Source organism: Nannospalax galili, unplaced genomic scaffold (genome assembly GCF_000622305.1).
Source record: "Nannospalax galili isolate Female #2095 unplaced genomic scaffold, S.galili_v1.0 scaffold255, whole genome shotgun sequence".
Taxonomy (NCBI): domain Eukaryota; kingdom Metazoa; phylum Chordata; class Mammalia; order Rodentia; family Spalacidae; genus Nannospalax; species Nannospalax galili.
Genome location: NW_008338999.1, coordinates 1,120,215 through 1,127,353, shown reverse-complemented (window position 1 = coordinate 1,127,353; position 7,139 = coordinate 1,120,215). Strand labels below are relative to the sequence as shown.

Below are 7,139 nucleotides of genomic sequence, written 5' to 3'. Positions count from 1 at the left end.
TTTTGAAACAGGGTCTCCCTGTAGCCCCAGCTGTCCTGGAACTCACTATGTAGACCAGGCTGGCCTTGAACTCACAGAGATCCCCTGCCTCTGCCTCCCGAGTGCTGGCATTAAAGGTGTGCGCCACCACGCCTGGCCATTTGCTTTTTTCACTTATTCTAAAGAGAAAAATCTACTACTGTAAAGAAACCTGCTCTGAAATCTAAATGCACTTCCTTCCACACTTCTTCTTGTCCTTCAAAAGCAACTGCTTGGTTTTGCAGTGAAAGGAACTGATGGGAAGTCCCTTTTCATATCTGCTCCAGCCGCCTGCCTTTTGTCCATGTGAGTCTCAAACCCTCAGATAGCAGATGAGTCCCACACTCCCTTCTGTTCCCACTGAGAAAGATCCAGATTAGCTCTCAATCACCTCCTCCAGGTCTCCTGGTTTTCTACCCTTCAGACAAATAGTGGACTGTGAAGTATTCATAGGTTTCAAGTTTCTAAGAACACAGAATAGAAACAGAGAAAGAACAGAAGCTTGTTTTAGACGTAGGTATACTTGCTTATGTTATGTTCTTAGTCTTAAAGTAAAAATTTACTTTCTGATGTCCTAGCCAAAAAAGGTTTGAAAGACTGCTTTAGACAAGCCCAGGACATTGGTCCCGTATTCAACAGCTCCTTTCTCCCATGTGGTTCAAGCTCTGAGCAGACGTGCAATTATCTTCCTCATGGACTATCTTCAGAAACATTGGCCTTTTACATTGATTCACAAACTCCTTATATATTCACAGGATTACCTTCCCCTAAATATGCCCATGTTTTCTAGGCAAAGAAACACCCATTACTATGTCTGCTTTACTCTAGCTTCTAGGGTCTGGGATCTGTCTGCAGAATATCCAAAGGCCTCCCCAGGAACAACAGGCCTCAGAACAGCAAGACTCAATGCCTTTGTGTGCTACCTTTCATCCTCAACAAGGAAAAAACACTGCCAAAGTATCTCAGGCTTCCTTACAAAATTAGCCTCACTTTCCCAATGTGCTGTTTTTATACCTAGTACCTGAGGCCAGCTGGGTGAATACAGCTGTCCCTACTGTCCAGTTAAAGTCTGCCTGTCCTGCTAAGGACAGATGGTTACTCCACCTCCATGCTGTTCTTTTTTCCTTCACCAGGAAAGTATAAGTAGGAAGGCACCAAGAGACTGTACCAGCTGGGTGGGATCCCGTTCCTCTCAAGTAAGGACACAGCTGTCCAACATAACTTCACCCTTGTCCAAATGCCCACCATTTCCAATTAATCATCTTCCTCAAAAGGGAAATTACATGGGTCTGGAGAGATGGCTCAGCAGTTAAGAACACTGGCTGTTCTTACAGAAGACCAGGGTTCGAATCCCAGCACTCACATGGCAGCAAACAACTGTCAGTAACTCCAGTTCCAGGGGATCTGATTGCCTCTTCTGACCTCTTCAGGCGCCCATGACATGGATGCATTTACCTAGATGCAGGCAATACATGCTTACACACAAAATAAAATTTTTTTTTAAAAAAAAGAAACTATAGTTCTATATAGCTCAGTGTAGACTGTCTAGCTTGCTCTTCTCAGTCCAAGTGAGTATCTTCTTCTGAACCTTCCAAGAGACACTAAAGTTCAAATGAATCTTTATAAAATAGGGAGTATTAATTGCAAAGAATGGTAGAGCGAGGTTTTCTTATGAACTAAATTGTCTGGTGCCATTGAACAAATGTAGACTCAGCTTTGAGAGAAGAATAGGACATCCTTGGTCTCCTTAAGAGCACCAAGGGAGAAGACAGAACAAGTCTGATGATTGTAGGACTGCTGCACTGGATGCTGAAGGGCAATAAATACTCAAAGGGAGAGGGACAGATGAGCCTCAAGACTGTTACACTCCTTTTCTGCACTGTGGCGGCTTTCCCATTTCCCATCATGAGTCCTGGCTCCTTTGTCCCATTAGTTATCTGCTTCAGCTGGAAGACTGCCATGCCCTCACTGAGGTAGAACCCCTTTCCCACTTGTTTGCAGGAAATGCTATTCATCAGCCTGACACTCGGTGTGACTTCTGGGAGTTCCCTACTCCAGGGGATTCCCTCCCTAACACAATGGAGCTCTCTAATGGCAATTTCAGAAAATGAGGGAAATGACAGGTGAACTTTTGGATCTGAACTCAGGGGTTGTATCCAGAAGACCCTCAGCAAGGTCCAGGCTTGGACCTTGGGGATTGTTACAACATTTCCACCCTCTGACAACTGTCACTCCTAGTCACTTCCAAGTGAATATGGGGCTTTAGTAGCAGAGAGCTACAGCTCTTTCCACCTGGGTGAAGGTGGCTCAGTGGAAGGAACATAAATACAAAGCTAATAATAATGACTAAGCAGCTGGGTCCAAGGCATCCGGCCCAGACAGATAAAATTCACAAGATGACAGGGTAAACAGGCAAACTCTGGAGGGAGGCAGTATGGTGAAAAGGAGTTGCAGGAGGAGGGGGGTATAAAAAGGAGCTCCCTCAAAGGAATTCTCTGGATCATCACATTGGGAGAGGGGAGGCAAATAAACTAAACCCAGGGTTCCTCAGGCCAGTCGCTCAAGTTTTCTAACATGACAGAAGTACACATTTCAAATTTAGTTTCACCCATACAATGTAAGGAAAATGAACACAAGATTTTTTTTTAACCTCATTTAAGAAGGGAAGTGGGATTCCCAAGTTTACTGTATTAGGTAGCTACGCAAATGTTAAGGCAGTGCTTAACCCCACACCATGTGTTCATGCATTTCATTTTAAAACATTTCCATCCAAGGCCCATTTTTCCAGTTTCGTTTCTGAAGGTTTTACTAAAATAAGACTTGTGTCTACTTCACACATTAATTCCCACCATCCAGACAACTCTTTTATCTTGCCTCCAAATCGGTATCTGAATTAATTTAAATATCAAAGATCACTTTTTATATTTTACGATTTCATATGCGTGTGCCCATTGACCCCCAAATGCATGAAACTAAAAAAATACAGGCCGGCAACAGTGGCTCTAAACTGAACTTTAACTACTTTTCGCAGAGGCTATCCTACCATCTTGGGAAGATAGGTAAATGCTGGCGTTACGAAGCCCATTTCATGACTGGGTAAACTAAGACACTTAGTTTAATCAGCTCACCAAGGGTTACAATGGTAGAAAACATTTGAAAACAATTCTCCCTTGCACTCAGTCTCTTTCCCACTAGACTTCAGCACTCGGTGGCTAAAAATGGGACCCACTTAAAAGCTACAAGAGTATATAAAGCCACTTGTTTTAGAAAGGCGGGGGGGGGGGGTTGCACTTGATGCACCAGAGATTGTGCGGGTCCCTAACTAGGCGGCCCCCGAGGCCCAGAGGTTGCACCCACCCGCTTTGGGCTCAGACCCCCACCCCGGGGGCGCGGGTCGCCCAGGAGAGCCAGGATCGGATCTTGCTACCCGGGAAAAGGAGAGTGGACCACCAGGCGGCGCGGGGGCCGCGGGTCCCGGACACCACCTGCTCGTGCAACCCCGGAGAGGCGAGGGGATCTCGGGCGCGCGACCCGGCCGCACGAAGGATGCTGCGCCGCTGCACACCTGCCGGAGCCCGCCCGCAGCCCCGCCGCCTCCCGCGTCCATCCAGCTCCGCCTGGGTGACGGAGCCTCGGCCGCGCTAGGCCGGGGTGCGAGGCGCCAGCCCTGCCCGCGGGCTGCGCTGGGCGGCGGGGCCGGGCGAGGCGAGGCCACCCTCCTCCCGGATCCCTTCCAAACGGCGTCACCTGTCCGGGTCCCGGGACGACTCGCGCGGACGGCGGCTGCGCGGGGCCGGGAGAGGACAGCAGTGCTCACAGGCGCTTGGTCATCCGGTCCGGCCAGAGGGCTGGCGCCGGCCGGAGCCACCCGCGAGATACTCGCGGGAGCCGGGGAAGCTGCGGGCGCGGGCCGCGTGGAGGAGCAGTCGCCGAGGCTTCAGTTCTAGCCGCGGCCGCCGCGCCAGCCCCGACTGCGGGCTCGGGTTACCGCAGAGCGGCTCCTTAAAGGGGCCGCGACTGCTCGGACTCCGCGGCTGCTCGTGGCGCTCCGACCCCAGGCCAAAGTGGGCGGGGCCGGGCCGTCCGCGGGGCCCACCTCCGGGTGCGAGCGCTCAAACCCCGGGCAGGGCTCCAGGCCGCGAGCGCCCGCGGGGCCTGCGGCCGAGCCCTGAAAGATCGCGGCTCGCCCGGGGCGCAGCGTGCGGCGCGCGGGCTTTCCGAGCAAGTCACAGACCTCACGGGTGGGGAGAAGCATGCGAGTCCGCCCCCGCGGCGGTCAGGGCCCCAGCTCGCCACGTAACCAAAACATTTTTTCGATGATGAATTCTGCCTTCTATGCCTAAATGCTGTGTAAACGATCGGCATGGTTTGGTTATCAGAAAGGGGACGAAAGGGCATCTGCTATTTTTTTTTTTTCTGCCACGTCTGACTTGGCCAACGTCGAGCCCCGCCCAGTTCTCCTTTGAGGCCGCAGGTACATGCCAAACCGGGTACGAGGCGCGTGCGTGGAAGAGGCGTGTTCTCTCTGCGCAGCCTCCTTCCAGGTCCCTGGAGAACACCCTTAAAAGGGTGGCTGGAGGGTTGCGGGTGTAGGTTTTCCCTAGCATGCCCAAGGCCCTGGAGTCCATCCCCAGGTAATAAAAATAGATATACTACCAATACACCTACATCCAAGACCCTTGTGCTGTCAGGGTGTTTAAATAGAATTTGAATTTTTTATGAGAATCTCAAGTTGCTCAGTCCATAAAGTTTGCTTTTTGACACGTTATATATGCCTCCCTGGACCAAGATAGAATTGTTTGGAATAAAGCAAAATGATGAAGAGGAATATTTAGGCTATTGTAATTTGCAAAAAGCAACCACAAGTCTTTTGGGAGGAGGTAAGTTCTAAACAAATTACTTGTAAATGCTATCATTAATAATACAGGGCAGTTATTTGTGAGAAACCCTACTAGTACAACTAGCATATTTGACCTAATGGATATATATAAAATCTGCTGCAGATTTAGGCCGAAGAATGCACACACTACTTCACAGGAAGGCAATAAAACTGAAATCAAAACCTGGAATTCTATTTATTAGAGCTGTCTTCAGCTAACTGGCCTCACCTAAGCTCAATTTCTTCATCTATATAAATGGAACAATTCAGTTATTTCTGAAAGCCAGGGACTTGGCAGAACCCCAGGATGACTTGGAAGACAAAACCTCTATCAACCTACAGGGTCAGAAATACAAGCAAGGAGGAAGATCTGCCCAAGACTCTTAAAGCATTCCAGGGCAGCAGTGCAGTGACCACACCTGCTTCACCATAGATACTTTACAAGCTGCCTAGTCCCTGACTGTTTACCTTTGTTCCATAGTTGCTTTGTATATTCATGTGGCTATCTCATAACTCCGTGGGCATGTGATAGTTATATGCAGGTATCTGTGGGGTCAGTCTACACAGGGCAAATTTGTGTTATCTCGGGACGCTGTATGAACACTACCTTTTACAGACGCGGTCCTGCACTTATCAGTACTGGATGTCAGTTCTGTTCTCTCCTGATATATGCACTATCATTACCTTTGACATCTATAATTCTCTGACTCCAGTAATAACCCAGCAAGCCAAGACAACCCACAGCAATACACTAGACTCCATGCCTTACTATTCCTTCATATTAGGCCTCTGTGAATGCATAATCAAACCGTAGGGGTGTTTTAAAGATTACACAGAACATAGTGAGTATATCAAGGACTGAGATGTGAAAAGAATTCAGTAAACAGTATTTGAATATATTTTTTTTTTTTTTTTTTTTTTTTGGCTCTTTGAGGCAGTCTCACTGTAGACCAGGCTGGCCTCTAACTTCATTCATGAGCCACTGCACCCAGCTTGAATGTTTAAAAAAAAAAAATTCTTTTTTGATCGTTTTTGAGACAGGGTCTCCCTGTAGCCCCAGCTGGCCTGGAACTCCCTATGCAGACCAGATTGGCCTTGAACTCACAGAGATCTACCTGCCTCTGCCTCCAGAGTGCTGGGATTAAAGGCACACACCACAATGCCCAGCTAAAAACTACTTTTAAAATATAAAATAGCAAGGTAGTTCAGTGAAAGGAATTAGAAAATTGCCTCAGTTCTGCTGTTCGTGAGATGGAACCTAATTGACAGTTTAATCAGAAAGCTTTAGCTACAGTTAGGACTGAGAATATAGCTCAGAGGTAAAGCCCTTGCCGGGCATGTGCCAGGCCCTGAGTTCATCTGGGACATGGGATTGGGAGAGGAAGGCAAAAGGAGAAGAGAGAGAGGGAGAAGGAAGGGGAGATAGAAGGAATTTGAGTTAGTAAAATAAATAAATAAATAAATAAATAAATAAATAAATAAATAAATTTTTCCTGTATTAGAGTTGTTAGTGTATCAAAAAGGTTTTGTCAGATTTTCTGAGTATTTAAAAGTACTTTTAGGGCCAGGCATGATGGCTCATGCCTTTTTACATCCCAGTATCAAGGTCAGCATCTTGGTCTACCTAGTGAGTTCCAGGACAGCTGGGGCTACAGGAAGACCCTGTCTCCAAAAGACAAAAAAAAAAAAAAAAAAAAAAAAAAAAAAAAAAAAAACCCTAAAGAACCCTTATTGCTTTTGGTTCCCAGCACCCACATAGGGCTACTCACAACTGCCTGTGACTCCAGCTCCAGGGAGTTAACACCTCTGGCCTCCCTCAAATGCACATGCACACACACACACACACACACACACACACACAGACAAGCACAGTTACCAATAACTAAAACTACAATAAACTCTCACTACATAGACACAGGTGACACAGAACTCATAGAGATTCACCTTCCTCTGCCTCCCAAGTTCTGGGTTTAAAGGTGGGGGCCACCACGCCTGGCTTTCTAATGATATACCAATGTTTCTTTTTTTTTTTTTTCCAAGATTTTTAAAAAATATTTTATGATTTTTATTTTATGTGTATGCGTGTAGGTAAGCGCACCCATGTCGTGCAATGCCCAAAGAGGACAGAAGCGGCTGTCCAATCCCCTGGAACTGGAGTTAGTACAGTTGTTAGCTGCCATGTGGGTGCTGGGATTCAAACCCCGGCCTTCTGCAAGAACAACCAGTGTTCTTAACCGCTAAG

The 7,139-nt window shown here is 47.5% G+C and overlaps 1 protein-coding gene across 4 annotated transcripts in view; it reads right to left on the bottom strand.

Moving 5' to 3' along the window:
* LOC103734639 (transmembrane protein 56) overlaps nucleotides 1–4,372 on the bottom strand; it is a 72,417-nt gene extending 68,045 nt beyond the window's left edge. Inside the window, exon 1 of one of the 4 annotated variants that reach the window (XM_029563827.1) lies at nucleotides 4,253–4,372. The gene's annotated coding sequence lies outside the window, so the exon portion shown is untranslated. Of the gene's footprint in view, nucleotides 1–3,375; nucleotides 3,399–3,503; nucleotides 3,527–3,765; nucleotides 4,173–4,252 lie in introns of those variants that run through there. The other 3 variants (XM_008833676.3, XM_029563829.1, XM_029563828.1) reach the window with 3 other exon arrangements.
* Nucleotides 4,373–7,139: the final 2,767 nt, after the last annotated feature.